The 21403-nt window shown below is 44.8% G+C and overlaps 1 long non-coding RNA gene across 1 annotated transcript in view; it reads right to left on the bottom strand.

Moving 5' to 3' along the window:
* Nucleotides 1-9426: 9426 nt before the first annotated feature.
* The window catches only part of LOC109251883 (uncharacterized), a 40991-nt gene continuing 29014 nt past the window's right edge, over nucleotides 9427-21403 (bottom strand). Inside the window, exon 3 of the long non-coding RNA XR_002073751.2 lies at nucleotides 9427-11012. This is a non-coding gene — a long non-coding RNA (uncharacterized LOC109251883). The remainder of the gene's footprint in view (nucleotides 11013-21403) is intronic.

Below are 21403 nucleotides of genomic sequence, written 5' to 3'. Positions count from 1 at the left end.
CATGGTTTTTTTAGGCAGAAACTAGGTGACTGGTTTAAATATGGATGAGTTGGGGGTGCCTTGGTGGCCCGTGGGTTAAGCGTCCAGCTCTTGATCTCAGCTCAGGTCTTGATTTCACGGTGGCGAGTTCAAGCTCTGTACTGGGCTCCATATGGGGCATGAAACCTTTAATTAATTAATTAATTAATTAATTAACTATGGATTGAGTTGGAGGAACTGAGAATGAAAGAAAGGTCAAACCCATCCCAGCTGTTGAAATAAAACATAGTATAGACAAGAGTCTGGTGGTTAAAGGCTTGAGCTCGGAGTACGACAGACCTGCGTTTGAACCTTGGCAAAGTTACTTAACCTCCCTACAGATAAACTCTTCCATTTCTTTATCTATAAAATGAAGACAGTGAGAAAACCTCAAAAGACTGATGTGAAGATGAAATGAGATCGTACATGCAAAGAATTTAGCCGAGCACCTGCTTCACGCCAAGCGATCAGTAGGTGACAGGATTGTTGTCATTCGTAATTTGGGAGGAGTCCGTGTTCTGAGGGCAAACAAACCCGGAAGAAAATCACCACGCCCTTTTCTTGACTATCCCAGACTAGGTTCGAAGTCCCTGTTATGTGCTTTAACTGTAAGGCCTCGACTGGCCACCTGGCCTGCTGACTGGCACCACCATCCCCATCTCGGACATCTCACAGGTGCAGCTGAGGTGGTTGGATGCCCAGCTGGATACCCCTGGCCAGGCCATCAGCAGCAGTTAGAGACCTTGCCTTCCTATGGAGCAGGGGTGGGGGTGGGGGGGGATCGTCCATGGCCTTCTCCTCCTCCCAACCCTCACCTGCAGAGCCAAGGCTCCTGCTGGGTCTCCAACTCCCTGCTCAGTGGTGAACTGCCCCTCCCAGCATTCCACCCGTGGCCCCTAGGCCTTGATTTTTTATCTAACGTGGCACTTAACTTTTCTTTTATGCAGCACTCCAGTCGCTGATTGCCATGACTATTTGTGCCCCTGCTCTGTCGAATTCCTCCAGGCACGGCCTGTACCCAGGTTGAGGAGAGCCACTAGCACGGAGACCCAGGAGAGCAGAGAGACCCGTGTGTGTCCTGCAGGAGAAAGAAGCTAGGCTGTGCTGTGCTTATCTGATAAGGTGTGCAGCAAGCAGGGGCAGGCCAGGGGGTGGGCTCCTGAGCAGGCCAGAGGAGGGCTGCACAGGGGCGTGACTGAACAGAACCCTTCAGAGTGGATATGGGCTTACTGCTGGCAGGGACAGGGGGTGAGCAGGGATGGGCAGAAGCAGGACCTGTGACGATCTGCCCACATTCCAGAGACCATTCCGAGGACCCAGGCCAGTCGCTGAGGGACCTCCCAGTGTTCAAAACCAAAACCTGAAAGCAAGATGGCTTCCTTATGCTCAAAACTCCCTGCAAAGGGTTTAAACTCTTAGGGTTTCTGTTGACTCAAATGAAAAGAAAGTGGGAGGAAGTGTTGATTCAAAGAGAAACTTTCCGCTTCCACCTGAAAATGACTGGATCCTAATTCGGACTCCGGCGATAGTCTTGCCTACACCCAGCCAAGCTCTTTACTCCTCTGCCCTTATTTATGGTGCCTGTAATGGAGCTCTGGAATAATGACAGCAAGCCCCCACCTCGAGGAATGGGGGAAGCGGTGAGTACAATTTGTGGTTGTTGGTATATCGTGCCCACATATTCCAAACAGCACAGGAGACATGTTGCTGTTGATGTAATTGATTTATTTTATTTATGAATGTTTATTTTTATTTTTGAGAGGGAAGAGGAAGGGCAGAGAGAGGGGTTACAGAGGATCTGAAGCAGGCTCTGTGCTGACAGCAGCGAGCCCGATGCAGGGCTTGAACCCACAAACTGCGAGATCATGACCTGAGTTGAAGTCTGACGCTCAACCAATTGAACCACCCAGGTGCCCCAAATGTCAATGTAATTTAAAATGTTTTTGGGGCGCCTGGGTGGCGCAGTCGGTTAACCGTCCGACTTCAGCCAGGTCACGATCTCGCGGTCCGTGAGTTCGAGCCCCGCGTCAGGCTCTGGGCTGATGGCTCGGAGCCTGGAGCCTGTTTCCGATTCTGTGTCTCCCTCTCTCTCTGCCCCTCCCCCGTTCATGCTCTGTCTCTCTCTGTCCCAAAAATAAAAATAAAAAACGTTGAAAAAAAAATTAAAAAAAAAAAAGTTTTTATACATGTCAAAAAATGTTAAAAAAAAAAAAAAAGACACATCACACCCAGCAGGACAGCAACCACAGCAGGAAGAAACGAAGGAAGGAAGGAAGAAGGGAGGGAGGGAGGGAGGAAAGGAAAGGAAAGAGAAAAGAAAAGAAAAAACAAAAGAGAGGAAAAGAAAAGAAAAAAGAAAAGATCAAGTGTTGGTGAGGATGTGAAGAAATTGGAGCCCTTATGCACCGTGGTGGGAATGTAACATGGTGCATCCTTTGTGGAAAACAGTATGAAGGTTCCTCAAAAAATTAAAAATAGAACTATCATATGATCCAGCAATCCCATTTCGGGGATGTTCCTGAAAGAATCAAAAGCAGAAACTCGAAGAGATCCTTGCTCACCCACGTTCCTAGCAGCACTATTCATAACAGCCGAAAGGTAGAACAGTCCCAGGTCCATCTTTGGTTAAATGGATAAACAAAAATGTGGCGTATACGTACAATGGCACATTATTCAGTCTTAAGAAGGAGGGATATGCCACAACCTTGAGGACATCGTGCGAAGTGAAAGAAGCCAGTCACAAGAAGACAAATATCGCCTGCTTCCATTTATCTAATGTACTTAGAATAGTCAAATTCACAGAGACAGAAAATAGAAGGGTGGTGGCCAGGGACTGGGGAGGGGGATGTTGGAGTCACAGTGTCAGGGACACAGAGTCTCAGTTTTCTAGGATGTAAGAAGCTGTGGAGATAAATCATGGTGATGTTTGCACAATAACATGGGACTGTGCCCACCGCCGCTGAGCTGCACACTTGGAAACAGTTGAGATGATAAATCTGATGTTATGTATATTTTTCCACAATAAAAAAAAAAAAAGAAAAAAAAAAAGAACAAAATCTAGCATATGTTGTTGGAAAACCTCTCCAGGAAAGTGGTAATACTGAATATTGAACATGTATTTGGGTGTTTATAATAACCCTAATAATAGCTGCCACTTATTTTTAAGGAAGCATGTAGAGCACCGTGAATGCACTGTTTTTTCCCATCTTATAGATAAGGAGAATGAGCAGTAGGGAGATTACACCATTTGCCTAAATGTAGACAGCTAGGAAATAGTGGGTCCCAAGCTCGCATGACTGCAAAGCTGGTTCTCTTAAACTTCTTCTCGGTCTCTTTTCTTACAAAGAATTCTCTGCTTTGCTCACCCTATTCCAGTTGCACTGGCAGCCTTGAGGTTCCTCTGGCCATCCTGCCTCAGGACCTCCCTGCTCATCACAGGGATGATGAGCTCTGCCAGGGATCATCACAGGGATGATGAATAGTCTCTGTCTATTCCAGACTGCAAGTTTCTGTTCCTGGGGGCAGGAGAGAGGACAGACTAGCACAGCCTCTGGCAGAGGGCAGGTCCTCAAATAAACCTCAAATAAATGTTGACAAAATGAAAGGGGAGATGGGAAGATGACCCAAGACAAATGCACCCAACTTCACATTTTTTTTATTAAAAATTTTTTTAATTATTTTTTAACTTTTAATTTTTAATTTAATTTAATTAACTTTTTAAATTATTGTTTTTAACATTTTATTTTTGAGAGAGAGACAGAAAGAGTGCGAGCTGGGGAGGGGCAGAGAGAGAGGGAGACACAGAACCTGAAGGCTCTAGGCTCTGAGCTGTCAGCACAGAGCCCAGCGCAGGGCTGGAACTCAAGGACCTGAGCTGAAGTCCGACCCTTAACTGACTGAGCCACCCAGGTGCCCCCCAACTTCACATTTTGAGGGCCAGTGCTGCACATTACAAATTGGTGCAATGTTTTTTTCTATGTCTTCTCTAGCTACCAACGCCAGGGCCAGCCCGGAGTCCTAGAGGTCACTCATTTGATTTAGGACATATGTCCGACTCGAGAGAAATGAAGCTTTGCCCTGCAAAACCAGTGATGCTGGGAGCAGGCTGTCCTGCATTAGTTCTAAACCAGTGCAGAGGGTAGATACCAGCACCACGGGTGCCTCTCCCTGCCTCCCCTCCCTCAAATCCAGCAACTTGCAGCTGCACCTTTCTTGGACTAACTCCAGGGTGGGGGAGGTGGGGAGTTAGGGTTTGCAGAGGTAGGGGCCGAGCAGTAGCGGAAGCCCTGAGGGGCGGGTGAGCACCAACTGGAAGAGTGTGACCTTCTGTTCTGATGATTCATCTTTCCTCCAGTTCCTTCTGGTCCCCTGGGAAGGGCACGGGCCTGGCTGGACTGGCTTTGAGAAGAGCCAAAAGCCTGAGAAGGTGCAGCCTCAGTCACACCCAGAGAGAATCTAGAAGACTCTGTGGCTGTTTCTCCAGGGTTTGTTTTTACCATGCAGAACTGGTCCTCCTTCATTCCTGGCCCCAGGAAACTGATGGGTTAGCAGTGCCCCCAGGACCATCCCTCAGCAGGCAGCTCCCTAATTGCTGGACTCCTGTTCTGCTTCTGTGGTCAGGGTGGGGCCCCTGTGGGCAGCTTTAGCTTTGGCACCTACGCTTCTAGAACCCCTGGTTGAGACTGGAGCCAACTGTCTCACACTCACAGGCATCACCTGGAGGTTCCGATTAGGTAAATCTGAGAATGCCTTGAAATCTATTTCCAAAGCACCCCAGACGATTCAGCAAATAGCTGAGGAAAACCGAACTCGTGAGCATCTGACCCCTTCTGACCGATGGGGCCTCATTTCCGGAGCACGGGCCCTGCGCTTCCTGTGGTTGGCTCTGCCTAGAACGCTGCTAAGCTGGGCCTTTAGCCTGGGAAGCCCTTTCCCATCACCCCCAGCACCCCTGATAGAGTTAGATGTGTCCACTTCCGCCCCTACGGCGCTGCATGCTTCCCTCTCAGAACCTGTGCAGACACGGTAGGTTGGACCCATTGCCCTTCCAACCTTGACTTCCCTTGGTTTCCTCCTCTGTGGAAGACCTGGCATCTCACCTCCCTTGCGGCTGGGGGTTCTGGGGCATGGTTCTGGCCAGTGTTGAAGAAGCACTAGCCCACCAGGGATTTCTGGAAAGCCTTAGCCCTCTCGAAGCTGGACAGCCACCTTCCTTCTTCGTGCATGGCTGTAATGGCTGGAACTGCCATCTTGGCTCTCAGAGGCAAAGGCCAAAGGAATGAGAGCCCCGCCCCCATGCGCCTCAGGTCACTGGGGTGGCTTTGACAAAATGAAGACTAACTCACAGGGTTGCTACTCTGAGTCGAGTATATTTTACACAACGCCAGGTGGAGGGCTGCAAAAGGACAGTGTAAGCACACGAACACCTTTCCTGAGATGCATTCTGCGTCCCCTTTCTCTCTCTTTTTTTAAATTTTTTTAAACGTTTATTTATTTTTGAGACAGAGAGAGACCGAGCACGAACGGGGGAGGGTCAGAGAGAGAGGGAAACACAGAATCTGAAGCAGGTTCCAGGCTCTGAGCTGTCAGCACAGAGCCTGACTCGGGGCTCGAACTCACAGACCATGAGATCATGACCTGAGCTGAAGTTGGACGCTTAACTGACTGGGCTGCCCAGGCGCCCCTCTCTGTCTCTCTTTTTTAAGATTTTATTTTTAAGTAATCTCTACACCCAACATGGGGCTTGAACCCACAGCCCCGAGATCACGAGTTGCCCACTCAACCAATGGAACCAGCCATGTGCCTCCGTGTCCCCTTTCTCTTGCTTAAAGTGAGGACTGATGAGAAAGTCAGGCTCAGAAGGACAGGTCAGAGACTCTGTCACTGTAAAACCGTCCGAGTTCCTTGCTATAAGCCACAGAAACTGAATGACTAAATTAAGAGAAGAGGTCTCAAAAAGGGGATGAGCGCTCCCAGGAGACTCAAGGACTGGGATCAGAGCTGCCAGGGACACAGCCCCAAACGGAGGAACCTTCCTGTGTGTGTCTTAACTAGTTCTGCTGCCCAGGCTGTGCTGGGAATCCAGACCTGCCGTGTTCTTCACCACCAGCAGTGGGCATGCTCTGGGGTCCCTTGCTTGCCCCCCTACCGCCAGCTACCCACCAAAGTCTGGTGCAGGCCCCTCTGTCTGGTAAGCCTAGACTACATGCCCTGGCCTTAGTTGCAAAGAGGAGAATAAGGAATGTAACTCTAGCATAGCATTTTCCATTTCTCTAGTGAGAGGTGGGTGCCTCCTCCTAATAAGACCATAAAGTCAAGGGTCCTCCAGACATAAGAAAGGGGTTCAAATGCTAGGTGGTGAGGGGGTAAAAAAAAAGAGAGAAATGTCCTCCATTTAATGGGACTGGGGCCCAGAGAAGACAGGACAGGTCCCAGAGCTGGCTAGGGTGAGAAGAGCTCTCAGCAGAGACAGGGGGCAGGTGGGTCTGGCCAATGAGTGCAGTTTGACTTTGTGGCAGGATAACGTGGTAGGTGAGGCATAACTCCACTGTCCCCATTGCCATAGGGTAAGAGTTGCCAAATGCAAGTCACATACTTGGAGAAATTGCAAACACAGGAAGGGAAATTGAGCAATCTCAAGGAGAAACGAAGTCTACATATGTGCCGGGAGGAAGGGAAGCCTCATTTCTCCCTACCTTTGTTGAGAGATCATTTAAGTGGGGAGGAGGAGGAAGGAAGGCTAACTCATATTAAGCACCTACTATCTTTGAGTGCCAGACAGGCAGGCACTGGACTATTGCTGACATAATCTGCTTTCCTATGGAGAAAGGAACCAACCTGGAGCAAGAAAGGGAAACCATACTGGGTCGCCTGGGTGGCTCAGTCAGTTAAGCCTCCAACTTCAGCTCAGCTCATGATCTCACAGGTCATGGGTTTCAGCCCTGCATCAGGCTCTGTGCTGACACCTTGGAGCCTGGATCCTGCTTCAGATTCCGTGTCTCCCTCTCTCTCTCTCTCTGTCCCCCCCCCTCAAAAAAATATATTGGGGCGCCTGGGTGGCTCAGTCAGTTAAGGGTCAGACTTCAGCTCAGGTCATGATCTCACGGTTAGTGAGTTCGAGCCCCACGTCAGTCTCTGTGCTGACAGCTCAGACCCTGGAGCCTGCTTTGGATTCTGTGTCTCCCTCTCACTCTGCCCCTCCCCCACTCATGTTCTGTCTTTCTCTGTCTCAGAAATAAATAAACATTAAAAAAATTTTTTAATAAAAATAAATAAATAAACATTTAAAAAATTTTTTAAAAAAGGAAAACCATACAATCTCCATAAGCTGAGGGGTCAGGAAAGACTATTCCACTTGCCAAGTTCTCTCGGTCTCTCCCAAAATAAATAAATAAACTTAAAAAAAAATTTTTTTTAAAGTCATCAGTGATCATTCCATATCAGTATTTAATGCATGCCTAATTCTTTTAGTATCTGCATACTGTCCCACTGTATAAATGAAGCATAATGAATTTAACCAGTCACTACTGTGGGATAGTTAGGCTATTACGAATCTTTTTTTTTTCTTTTTTTAAAGAGTAGAATCCAGCTCAAGCACTTCTAGCTATGCAACTTTAGGCAAGTTACTTCATCTCTTTGAACTTAAGTCCCATCATTTGTAAAACAGGAGTAATGAGAATCCCTCCCTCACACCTCACAGCATCATTGGGAAGATTGAACTTGATCAGTGTGTAAGGCAGCTAGGAGTCTTCATGGCACAGTGCTTGCTCAGCCTCTGTTCCCTTCCCTTCCACTGTCATGACTCCCCAGAGTCGGTCCCTGTCCTCTGGAAGTGCTTTCTTATTTCCAGTCCCAGGCCTCGGTATCCAGCTTTACCTCCTGGGTCAGTAAGCAGTCTCAACCAGAAGTAAAGGCCTCCTGTGTCCTATCCAGGGGAAGCCTGTGGAGGGGCTCTCTCTGACTGCTTCTCACGCCCTCATGTTGTCATGTTCTGAAATAGCCACGGGGCCAGCCTGGGCTGTTTGCCTTCCCTAACACTGACCCAGTTGGCAAGTACTGCTGAGAAGTGTCAGGCCCTGGGCCTGGTGCATCCTCGGGATGTTACCGCAGAGCAAACATGAGTTTGCTGGCTGGGTGGATTCTAGTCAACAGGAAGATAAAATGGATTAAAGGCAAACAGGAGAGAAACCTCTGCTGTGGAAACAGGAAGAAGGCTGGAGGCTGGCTCTGTTTGGAGGTTTTTTTGCTTTGTTTTTAATGTATTTATGTGATATATAAAACAGCCTTATTGATGTTATATAATTCACTTACCATGCACATACGCCCATATGCCCATTTAAAGTGTACAGTTCAATGGTTTTTACAATATTTAAGAGTTGTGCAAACATCATTACAATCAATTTTAGGATAATTTCATCACCCAAAAAAGAAACACTATGCCTGTTAGCACTCCCCATCCTGTTCAGTCCTAGGCAACTACTAACGTACTTCCTGTCTCTATGGATTTACTATTCTGGATATTTGGAATCCTATACCAAAAAAAAAAAAAAAAAAAAAAAAAGAAAGAAAGAAAGAAAGAAAGAAAAAGAAAAGAAAAGAAAGAAGAAAAAAGGAATCCTACAATAAGTGGTTTCATGTGATCGGCTACTTTCAATTAAGCATAATGTGGTGGGTTTATTTTATTTTTTTAAGTTTTTATTTATTTATTTCGAGAGAGAGAGCATGAGAGGGGGAGGGGCAGAGAGAGGGAGAGACAGAATCCCAAGCAGGCTCTGCACTGCCAACACAGAACCTGATGCAGGGCTGAAACCCATGAACCATGAGATCATGACCTGAGCTGAGATCAAGAGTTGGATTCTCAGCTGACTGAGCCACCCAAGAGCCCCAAGCATAATGTTTTCAAGGTTCATCCATGGTGTGGCATGAATCAATACTTCATTCCTTTTTATTGCCAAATAATATTCCATCATATGGATATACTACATTTTGTTGATCCATTCACTAGTTGATGGACATTTGGGCTGTTTCTACTTTTTGGCTCTTATGAGTAATGATGCTATGAAGATTCATGTACAGGTTTTTGTGTAGACATGTTTGCCTTTCTAGTAGGTATGTATCTAGGAGTGGAATTGCTGATTCATGTGGTAACTCTATGTTTAACTTTTGGAGGAATGCCAGACTGTTTTCCAAGTGGCTACCCTGTTTTACATTCCCACCAGCTGTTTGTGAGGGTTCCAGTTCCTCCACATCTTCACCAACACTTGTTATTATCAGTTTTTTCCATCCAAGTGAGTATGAAGTGGCATTTCATTGTGGTTTTGCTGATGACTAATGATAATTGAGCATCTTTTCATGTGCAATTGGCCATTTTTATATCTCCTTTGGAGAAATGTTGATTTAGGTCCTTTGCACATTTTTAATTGGGTATGTGTTATTTTTATTGTTGATTGTAGGAGTTTGTTATATATCCTCATAAAGGGCTTATTTTAATCTTTTCGAAATTACGGTTTTCTCAGTCATATGTATACTCATATTAGAGTAGCAATGTGTGAGAGAGAAATACACACACACAAGCAAATGATTTTCAATACCAAGTGAACAAAGATGTGTCCAAAGCATGCTGGGAGTGTGGAGAAAGAGGTGATCTCTTTTGTCAAGGAGGGATAATGGTGTGAAGAGAGACTGGGAATTATGGTGGCTTCATGGAGGAGATGATATTTCAGCTGGCCTTGAAGAGTGAGTATGAGCTCGGCAGGTGAGCAAGGAGAGTAAATAGAATGTGCAACATCATAGAGGTTTAAAATGAATAAGGGGGGAAAAAAGAGAAAGAGGGACAGAGAGAGAGGCAAACCAAGAAACAAACTCCTAACTATAGAGAAACAAACTCTTGACTATAAACTGATGGTTACCAGAAGGGAAGTGGATGGGGGGATGGGTGAAATAGGTGGCGGGATTAAGGAGTGCACTTGTTGTGACGAGCACTGAGTAATGTATAGAAGTGTTGAATCACTATATTGTACGTCTGAAACTAATATTACACTGTAGGTTTACTAACTGGTATTTAAATAAAAACTTCTAAAAAACCACAGAGGTTTAAATAGGGCATGGTGAGCTCCTCTTTGAACGAATCAATGGATTTCTGTAGGACAGTCTGACTCCAGCCCTTCTTTAGGTTCCGAGTGGGTGTGGAATAGGCTAGGGAATAGAGTCCACCCCAAAGCAGAAGGGTGCTGTTTAAGAGCTCACTCTGATTTTTTAGTGTGCAAGGTCCACGCTGGGCCTGATCCGGCCCACACACAAACTCTCAGATGGTACAGAATTCTACCTCCTGTCAAAGAGTCTGCAAGAGGGACCGGTACCTGTGGAGAGGGGTGGGGTTGGCACCAACAAGGGGATTGGTGAGCGTGGAAGGGAGAGGCCCCAGAAGATGCACCCTGTTTGTTCTACAGCGCTGTTTGTCCTTACATCCTACCTAGTGTCTACACACTTGTAATGAGTAACTACACGAATGACGTCAAAAGCTGAACTCTCGGTGTAAAGCAGATACTCTTCTTCAGTTCCTAAGTGCCAGACCACATCCCATTGCCCCTGGACCCTTGTCCTCTGGAAGTTGGGGAGAGGCCAACCACAGTTTTTCTAGAAGATCCAGGGGAGCGGCCAACTGGTTGTGAATTTAGTCCCTGCTCCTCTTGTTTGGGTTTGATCTGCTGCCCCAGGTGTGTGTCGCAGTGCGAGACTGTGAGCTGTCCCTCGAGAAGCCTCCTGATGCAAATCACTGAAAGCCCAACTCAAAACGGCGTACACAACTGTGAAAGGAATCATCTCGTATAGCAAGAATTCTGGAGGTCAGATGATTCCAGTTAGTTAATTGACCAGCAAAATTGAGTCACTAAGGGCTCAGGTTCTTGCCACCTTACCTTCAGAGTACTGGTTTGTCCTCCTAGGACAGCTCCCCACACGGTCCTAAGATGGCTGCTGTAGCTCCGTGCTTCACACTGCAGACAGCAATGGCTAGAGTTAGAAGAGCGCTGTGTTTCTCCATTTATCTCTTTACAGAGGCAGAAAAGGCTACTTTCTTTTCCCAAAGCCCCCAGCCGACTCCCCCTCGTATCTTAACGCCTAGAATGGCTTCACAATCCTTTGCCTATCAATCACCGGCAAAAAGAACAGACAACCGGGATTGGTTTAGAGTTTGACCAATCAGGATTCAGGCCCTGGGGCTGGAGAGGAGGCGTGGCTCCCCTGAAGGAAGCTAAGATCCCCTGATGCCCAGGTAAAGCTGGGCTCTGTTGGGTGGGCAACTTACAGTGTTTGCCCCACACAGAGCTCTGGTGGGCAAGCACATGCTTCATTGGCTGTGTGAGAACAAACTTCCATTGGAATTCGCGCATACGTAAATATATTTTACTTTTATGAGCTCTCTTTGGTTCTTTCTGAAAAAAAATTTTTTTTAATGCTTAGAGAGAGAGAGAGAGAGACAGAGCACACAAGGGGGTAAGGGCAGAGAGAGGGAGACAAAGGATCAAAGAGCTGAACTGGCTCCGCGCCGACAATAGAGAGCCCAACCAGGAACTCGAACCCACCAGCCGTGACATGACCGGAGCCGAAGTTGGAGGCTTAACCAACTGAGCCACCCAGGCTTCCCTGATGCTTTTTTACGTGTTTTTTGTTTTGTTTTGTTTTGTTTTGTTTTGTTTTGTTTTTGTTTTTAGAGAGAGAGAGAGAGAGTGTGTGTGTGAACGCGAGCTGGGGAGGAGCAGAGAGAAAGAGAGGGAGACACAGAATCTGAAGCAGGCTCTAGGCTCTGAACTGTCAGCACAGAGCCTGATGGGGGCTTGAACTCACAACCGCGAGATCATGACCTGAGCCGAAGTCCGACGCTCAACCAACTGAGCCACCCAGGCACCCCAACCCTGGTTCTTTTTTAAAACCCTTCGCTCTTTACTCAGAGTTTGAAGTCTCTCTTTTATTTCTCGAATGTTCCAGCTCTGATCATTTCAATATCTGGTGATTTTGCAAGTCGGATTCTACATTTGGGTTCTGTGAGCTCCTGTTTGTGATGCCTTGTTTCCTTGAGTGTTTACTAATCTTCTCAATTTTCATCTCCCTTTTCTTTTCTTAAAAAAAAATTTTTTTAATGTTTATTTATATTTGAGAGAGAGAGACAGAGTGCCAGCAGGGGAGGGGCAGACAGAGAGGGAGACACAGAATCTGAAGCAGGCTCCAGGTTCTGAGCCATCAACACAGAGCCCAACTCAGGGCTCAGACTCACAAACTGCGAGCTCATGATCTGAGCCGAAGTCAGACGCTTAACCAACTGAGCCACCCAGGTGCCCCTTCATCTCCCTTTTCTGTAGAAATTCTTTGAGTCCAAAGATAAAAGTGGGTTCTTCCAGAAAGGGTCTGTGCTTGATTCTGTCAGGCACTAGAGAACATTATCTTCCAGGGACCACTGTACATCCTCACCTTGAGGTTCTGAAGTTCAGGCTGCAGCCTGTGTGGAACCAGCTTGGGTTTAAGATTTCTTGTGGATGGAGGTAGAGAAGGAGTTCCCCCCATTCTCCGTGCCAAGATTTAAGATAGGCTACTTTCGGGGCACCTGGGTGGCTCAGTCCGTTGAGCATCCAACTTCAGCTCAGGTTATGATGTCATGGTTCATGAGTTGGAGCCCCAGGTTGGGCTCGCTGCTGTCAGTGCAGAGCCCATTTTGGATACTCTGTCTCCCCCTCTCTCTCTGCTCCTCACCTGCATTGTATCTCTCTCTCTCTCTCAAATAAATAAATAAACATTAAAAAAGAAAAAGGCTACTTTCTTTGTAGACTGCTGGAGGTGAGGGTGGTATTTTATTTTATTTTGTTTTGTTGTATTTTATTTGTTGTGTGTGTGTGTGGGGGAGTGGTATTTTAAATTTATCTCTTCCCTGAGGGGTGGGCCTTCAGAACCTCATATTTGTGAGGGGATGTCCCATTAAAATCTTGACATTCTGCAGGCCCCAGGGCCTTGCTAGGCCATGAAGTCAGTCAAAGTTATCAGGTCTGGCAAAGTGCCTTTGGCACTCTTCTCTGGTCCTTGTCCAGGGATTGTTTACTTCTTCCCAGATCACAGATACATTCAAGAAGACACGTCTCATATTTCATCTGTCATAATTAGCCGTTCTCAGAGGGAGACTCAGTAGGGTTACCCAGTCTGTCATGTTACCAGACATGAAAGCCATTCCTCTAACTCCCAATTTATCAGTTAACAAAAACTGTGAAAGAAAGGTTTAAGGTGAGGGAGTCTTTTGGAAAACTCAATGTTTTTCTATTTTAAATTATATTTCCTAATTTTTTAAGTTCACTTATTTTTGCAAGAGAGAGAGAGAGAGAGCACGTGCATGCAGGGGAGGGGCAGAGAGAAAGAGAGACAGAGATTCTCAAGCAGGCTCTACACTGTCAGCACAGAGCCTGACTCAGGGCTCGATCTCACCAATCATGAGATCATGACCTGAGTCAAAATCAAGAGTTGGATGCTTAACCAACTGAGCCACCCACGCGCCCCTTTAAATATATTTTCTAATTGACAATTGATCCACATGATACAACACTGAAATGGTACATCAGTACATGTCCTTAAAGTTTCCTTCTCACCCCTCACCCCCTATAGCTCCCCATTTCCCTCCTCTCTCAGAGAGGGGTAGACCTTCAGAACCTCATATTTGTGAGGGGATGTCCCATTAAAATCCTGTCATTCTTCAGGCCCCAGGGCCTTGCTAGACCATGAAGTCAGTCAAAGTTATCAGGTTTGGCAAAGTGCTTTTGGCACTCTTCTTCACACACGTAAATATTCTGTACATCCTTCCTCTACTCTATACCTTTTCAAAAACACAAATAATGGCGTGTTATTCTTCACCTAACAATAGATCTTTGAAATGGTTCCCAGCTAGCACATAAAGAGCTTTTCCACCCTTTTGTATGGTATGTATGTTCACAGTATTCTGTTATATGAATGACATAGCGTATTTAAGCAGATCCCTATTCATGGGCATGTAGGTTGTTCCAAAGTTTCTAAATAGTGCAGCAGTGAATAACCTGGCACAGATGTCATTTTTGCTGCATGAGTAGGTCTGTGGGATAAATTCATGAAGGGGAATTCCTGGGTCAAAGGCCATGTGCATTTGTAACTTTGATAGAAAGACCAAATTGCTCTCCATAGAGATTGTAACAGTTTATAACTTTCATCAGCAGTCCTATTAAATTGTTGATCTTTGTCAGTGGTTAAAAACAATATCCAATAAACAAGAAAAGAGATTGTTGACACTCTGGAGAAGTAACCAGTAGGCAGAGGGCCTGAGAAAATAGTGTGACCCTTGTTGTTCCAGAAAGCTAATCCATCAAATCAACTTTTGGGATCCCCAAATAGACTGGATTAAAATGGAAAAGAGCAAAGAATCCTAGCAAAAAAAAAAATCCTCTCTGACTTAGAAGATTTTTTTTTAATTCTTGTCTTCCTTCTAAAACAAATTCTGATAAAGATCCCTATGCCTCCAAAGTCAGTTGAGTACAGAAAGTTTAACACAAAGGAATTTCCCTCTTGTCCTGCCCGGAAGAGGGATATTTACAATCTCTGCTCATGGCTAACATGGTATCCTAAGAACTAGTTTCCTTTGTTTTAAATTCCATTAGGTGGGAGAGCATAGGGATTTTCTAGACCAACACTGTCACAGGATTTTTCTGGGATGCTTAAAATGTTTTGTGTCTAAGTCATCTTATATGGAATCCCCAGCTAGGTGTGGCTATGGAGCCCTGGTAGTGTGGCTAGTGTGACTGAGGGATTGAATTTTTATTTCATTTTATTTTACTTAATTTAAATTTATTTATTCATTTATTTGTTTAAAAGAGAAAGAGAGAGTGCAAGCAGGGGAGAGGGGCAGAGAGAAAGAGAGAGAGAGAGAATCTTAAGCAGGCTTCATGCCCAGTACAGAACCTGAAGCAGGGTTCGATCCTGGGATCATGACCTGAGCTGAAATCAAGCCCACTGCTTAACTGACCACACTAACCAGGCGCCCCCTACTTAATTTAAATTTAAGTACCATATGTGGCTTGTGGCTACCACAGAGGATAGCACGGTTGTAGGAAACTAGTTCAGAGTGTTCTTTTGCTAAGAGAGACCCCCAGGCTTTACTGGGCATGGATGCTCATGACGACAACCTCCGGACACAACTGAGGTTGCTGCTGATAAAAAAACAGGATTGTATAGCATCCGATTTTCATAGAGATAAAAATAAATAAAATGATAAGAGTAGAGGACACCTTGCCCTCATTATCAGTCCACATCCACCCAATCTCTGGGGCTGAATATACACAAACAAAATCAGGTGTGTTGGGTCGAGATAAACACTTCGCTGGGAAGGGGAAGTTCGGTAAGAGAGGTAAGGGAGGTGGAAGGCCTGAGCTTTCTTGGATGTCTTGGATGGGTTTTGCTTCACCACTTTGACCCTAATATCACAACAAAATTCCTGAAGGGAGTACTTGCCAGGTACAATTACATGTTATTTTGTTAAATGTCCACAATGGGCTAGCAACTGCATTGAACATAGAAATAACAGTCCCCATTCTTCGGAACGATATTACCCGGTAAGGTGGGTTAAAAAATCACCAGGGAGGGGCGCCTGGGTGACTCATTTGGTTAAGCGTCTCACTTCAGCTCAGGTCATGATCTCACGGTTTGTGAGTTCGAACCCCGCATTCAGCTCTGGGCTGACAGTGGGGAGCCTGCTTCAGATCCTCTGTCTCCTTATCTCTGCCTCTTCCTCTCTCTCTCTCTCTCTCTCAAAAATAAACATTTAAAAAAATAAATAAATTTTAAGAATTAACATAAAATCACCAGGGGAGATTGAGTAGAAGTAAAAGATATGATGATGGGGAAAAAAAAAAAAAGATGGATAAATCAATGGTATGTATAATTTTCTCTAATCATGGATTTTTAAAAACATACATACTTTTGGGAAAGCAAGCTGGTGCAGCCACTATGGAAAACAGTATGGAGGTGCCTCAAAAAACTAAAAATAGAACTGCCCTACAACCCAGCAATTGCACTACTAGGTATTTACCCAAGGGATACAGGTGTGCTGTTTCGAAGGGACACATGCACTCCCATGTTTATAGCAGCACTATCAACAACAGACAAAGTATGGAAAGAGCCCAAATGTCCATCAATGGATGAATGGATAAAGAAGATGTGGTATATATATACAATTATATATTACTCGACATTACTCGAGTATTACTCGGCAATCAGAAAGAATGAAATCTTGCCATTTGCAACTACGTGGATGGAACTGGAGGGTATTATGCTAAGTGAAATTAGTCAGAGAAAGACAAAAATCCTATGACTTCACTCACATGAGGACTTTAGGAGAAAAAACAGATGAACCTAAGGGAAGGGAAACAAAAATAATATAAAAACAGGGAGGGGGACAAAACAGAAGAGACTCATAAATATGGAGAACAAACTGAGGGTTACTGGAGGGGTTGTGGGAGGGGGGATGGGCTAAATGGGTAAGGGGCACTAAGGAATCTACTCCTGAAATCATTATTGCACTATATGCTAATTTGGATGTAAATTTTAAAAAATTAAAAATAAAATTAAAAAATACATACTTTTGTTTTTACCCTCCTAATTATAGAAATATTTGCTCATTAAGAAAAAATGGAGATGAACATATAAGCACAAAGAAAAGAATTACTGACTGCACATATCCTAAAAATACTTCCTTAACTAACTTCCTAAATCATTATTTTTAATTGTTGTGTCTTTTATCTTATAGATATACTATAATTTATTTGATCAATGTCCTGTTGTTTCTAATTTTTTGCTTTTATAAATAACTCTGTGATAAAATACCATTAGACATTAAACTTTGAGCACACATCTGATTATTTCCCTAGCCCATTTCCTAGAAAGGGAATTGCAGGATCGATAGGTGTATTAGAGTCTTACAAGTGACAAAAAGCTAAGTGGAACCTAACTGAGTAACAACAGCAAAAGGAAGGCATTGGCCCACATGGCTAGGACCTTGGGGGTGGGGAAGGCACATCTTGTTTCAGGAATGACTGGATCCAGGGGCTCAAACCATGCTGCCTGGACATCGTCTTGCTCTGTCTCTGAGCGGTACTGTCTCCAGGTAAACTTGAACTACAATCCACCACCTTAGCAACCACAGTGGAAAGGAAGCTTTCTTTCTTGATGTTTAAAGCAAAAGTTATGTCCTTTACTGACCTGAGTCTTTTGCTTATCCCTGGGGTGGAGGTGGGGTGAGTGGGATCAGCCCCACCTAAAGCACGTGGACTATGAGAGAAAGTTGGTGGTTCCTTATGGAAGTATCAGAGTACCATTATCAAAAGAAGAGTGGGGGGGGGGGTGCCTGGGTGGCTCCGTTAGCCAAGCATCAGACTCTTTATTTCGACTCAGGTCATGGTCTCACGGGTCATGAGATGGAACCCTAAGTTGGGTCCTGTGCTGACAAGGCAGAGCCTGCTTGGGATTCTCTCTCTCTCTCTCTCTCTCTCTCTCTCTCTCTCTCCCCTTCTCTGTCCCTCCCCCACTCACTCAAGGGCTCTCTCTCTTTCTCTCTTTCTCAAAATAAATCAAATACATTTAAAAAAAAAGGAAGACGAGGCAGGGATGCCAGGCAGGCATGGTCACTTCCCCGGCAGTGTCCAGGAAGGTTCATCTCCCCAACAGTCATCCTCACCAACAGTCTTTCCTGTTTTCCAGTTAGGTAGGTAACAATGACATCCTGCTTTATTTTGCATCAAAAACTATTTGTTTATTGGCCAGTTGCAATCTTTCTTCTGTGAACTGCTCATTTAAAAAGTGAGCACCTTCACCTTCTCATGTTGATTTCTTAGTGTGCACTTGTGTGTTGAGTGTCACACACAAGAATCTGTCTGACCTTTCAGAGCTGCCCGGGCAAGTCTGCCTGGGTCACTGAGGCTTTAGGACACATTTTAAGATCTGCCACGCAAGCCCAGCTCTTGGTGACTGTCAATGTGTTTTATTTGGTTATTTTTCCAGATATCTTGTCAAGTTCCGAAATAAAAATCCCCTTGTCACTCTGATTGGAATTATATTAAATTTATAAATGTATTCAAGGCGAACAGCCTCTTGACAATATCCAGTCCTCCCCCCAAGGCATACTCTTTCACTAAAGGTTTGACATTTTCTGTTTATGTTTTTGTTGCTATTATTAGTATAATACATTTATATAACACCCATTTTATGTAATCTGGGTTTTTTAAACTAACATTTTGAAGCTGTTAATTTTTTTAAGTGTATTTATTTTGAGAGAGACTATGCGTGTGCTTGAGAAGAGGGGAGGGGCAGAGACAGAGGGAGAAAGAGAATCCCAAGCAGGCTCTGGAGCCTGATATGGGGCTCAATCCCACAAACCATGAGATCATGACCTGAGGTGAAATTAAGATTGGGACGCTTAACCGACGGAGCCACCCCAGTGCCCTTCAAAGCTATTGATTTTTATATACTGATAACTGACCTCTTTACTTGTTTTTTATGTAAATGATCATGTGATGTGCAAATAATAAATTCAACACCTTTCTAATAGTCCCGCTTTACTTCTTTTTCTTGCTTTGCAATAACTGGAATTTGAGGACCAATGTTAAGTAGTAATGGTGATAGTTTTGACCTAATATTAGTGGGAATACTCTAAGCAGTTTTGAAGATACTAGTTTGGGATAGTTAAAACAAAAAAAGCAGTCTTCTAACTCTTAATATAATAGGGTTTTGTGTGTGTGTTGTTGTTTGTTTTGTTTATTTATTTTGTTTTCAATGTTTATTTATTTTTGAGAGAGAGAGAGACATAGTGTGAGCAGGGGAGGGGCAGAGAGAGAGGGAGACACAGAATGTGAAGCAGGTTCCAGGCTCTGAGCCGTCACAGAGCCCGACATGGGGCTCGAACTCATGAACTGTGAGATCATGACCTGAGCCGAAATTGGACGCTTAACTAACTGAGACACCCAGGGGCCTCTTTTCCTCCCCAACTCTTATTCCGCAGAGAGGTTTTCCTCGGGAGCTATGTTCCCTTCTCTTCATTTCACAGAATATTTTAATGGTTCCTGTGTTGTTGGTTTTTTCTGCCTTTCCACCTTTGAAAATTGAGAGATAAGCATCTTATTAGGCCCTGAAACAAGGTAAATGATGACTCTCTTGGGATCCTGTCACCATCTCCTCCCGTCTACCAGATGCTAAGATGCTCTTCTCCTATCTTAATTTCAAGGCCTCTTTGACCCTCAACCTCAGGGAAAAAGGAAGAGCTCAGGGTTATCAGCTCATGAGCAGACACTGTGACCCCAAGTGTTTGATGATGCACCTGGGCCAGCTTTCTCTGAGGCCCGTGAGACTAGCCTGGGGGGCCCCAAGTCCCTGGTATAGCCTCCTTTATTGCTGTACCTATTCTCAGAAAGGGTTCCCCTTCCCCATAGGGGACTCACTTGTAACTATGGGCCTCCTGTACAACTGTTTTTTAAAGGTAAAAGAGATTTCAAATGTAGTGATTACCCAGGTCTATTTTCACCTTTCATTTATGTTCTTCCTAAGTGAGTGGAGGGTGTGGGTGGGGCGGGCGGCGCCTGGGTGGCTCAGTTGGTTAAGCGTCTGACTCTTGGTTTTGGCTCAGGTCACGATCTCACAGTCCATGGGATTGAGTCCTATGTTGGGTTCTGCACTGGCAGTGCAGAGCCTGCTTGGGACTCTCTCTCTCCCCTCTCTCTCTGCCCCTTCTTGCTCACGCTCTCTCTCTCCCTCCCTCTCAAAATAAATAAACATTTAAAAAAAAGAACATATTAGTGGGATCCAGGATCTCCTATAATTCTTCTAGAACTCTGCTTCCTGGGGAGAAGGCACGTCAGGGTATCCTGGACCTCTTCCTTCAAGATGGACTACTTGCTATAGTCCAGTAGAAATTCTTCAACATTTATTTATTTATTTATTTATTTATTTATTTATTTATTTATTTATAAAAAAGAGAGAGGTGGGGGGAGAGAGACAGAGAGACAGAGAGAATCCCAAGCAGGCTCCACACTGTCGGCACAGAGCCTGATGAGAGGCTTGAACCCACGAACCGTGAGATCATGACCTGAGCTGAAGTTGGCCCCTTAACCGACAGAGCCACCCAGGCGCCCCTCAACATTTCTGAAATGTGGCATTGATGCTCATTACTGTGTTTTATTCCCTTCTTTCAGGAACTGGAGGCACAAGGTGGGGTGGAATTCGATGTTAGCATTCGGAGTCGCTATCTTATACAAAAGTACTAATCATTTCTTACTTCTTTTTCTTTCCTAACTTACAGAAAAGGTCTTTAGGTTTAAATCATAGCATTAAAGATCTTCATAACATTTTGAGTTCTGAACATGTCTGGAGAAAGGGCCTACTCACATAAATACACTATCCTAACCTAATTGCTTCAGCACACAGGGAGACAGACAGAGTAGCATTGCCTTTATTTTTGTTAAGATAATCTTTGGATTTCTTTACTCCTGTTCTGTTAGGGGGAAAAAAAATCAGCTCAGAGAAATCTGAACGCTTCCCAAAAATAATACCCAGCTGAAAATTCCTTTTGCTACAGTTGTCTCAGGAAGCAGAGCAAAAGGCTTTCCATTTCCTAGCAGGTCCCTCGAAGGTCAAAAGCACAGGGAATGTTTTTTAGGCCATCTTGTTTGCTTTTGTTCTCACTCGCCCTCAGATCCCCCTGGGAACGCCAGACTCTAATAAGCAAAATAATCTAAGGAGTGGAAGAAATAGCAGACACCTTTCAGAGAGGATGCACAGCAACCAGAACACTGACCTTGGGTCAGCCCTGTGCCCAGTGGCTGTTCTGAGCTTTGAAAAGTTCCATCTGTTTAGTCACCAAAATCCAGGGGGAAAAATCGACTGCTCCCAGTAAATGCAAATGAAGTGGCGTTGCTAGAGAGATCTAGATAAGATGAGGTTTCCGTTGGTAAGCCAAGTACCACACATCAGGCAGAGTCCGCAATGGAGTGGCACATGTGGTTACACGTATGGACTAAGTCACAAGAAGAGTTCCAGAATTCCACGCTGCCACAGGCATCACAGTGGTTTGGGGGTTAATCTAGAAAAGCTTTCTTCGTATTTCCCTTGACGGTCCTTTCCAACACAGTCACTTAACCTTCGTGTGCCTCGGTTCCTTGACTGGTCCCACCTGTTTTCTTACTTCCTTCCGTAAATTTGCTAAGCAAAAGTTGGAATTGTGAGTTCTGGTCATTTCTGCTTCCTGTTATTGCATAATTTGGAAAACTGAGGGTAGAGGGAGGGAGGAAGGGAGAGAGGGAGTGTGTGCATGTGTGTCTGTGTATGTGTGTGTATATCAGAT

This window comes from Panthera pardus, unplaced genomic scaffold (assembly GCF_024362965.1).
Source record: "Panthera pardus isolate Hobbes unplaced genomic scaffold, ASM2436296v1 HiC_scaffold_3, whole genome shotgun sequence".
NCBI lineage: Eukaryota > Metazoa > Chordata > Mammalia > Carnivora > Felidae > Panthera > Panthera pardus.
This window is presented reverse-complemented; position numbering and strand designations above follow the sequence as displayed.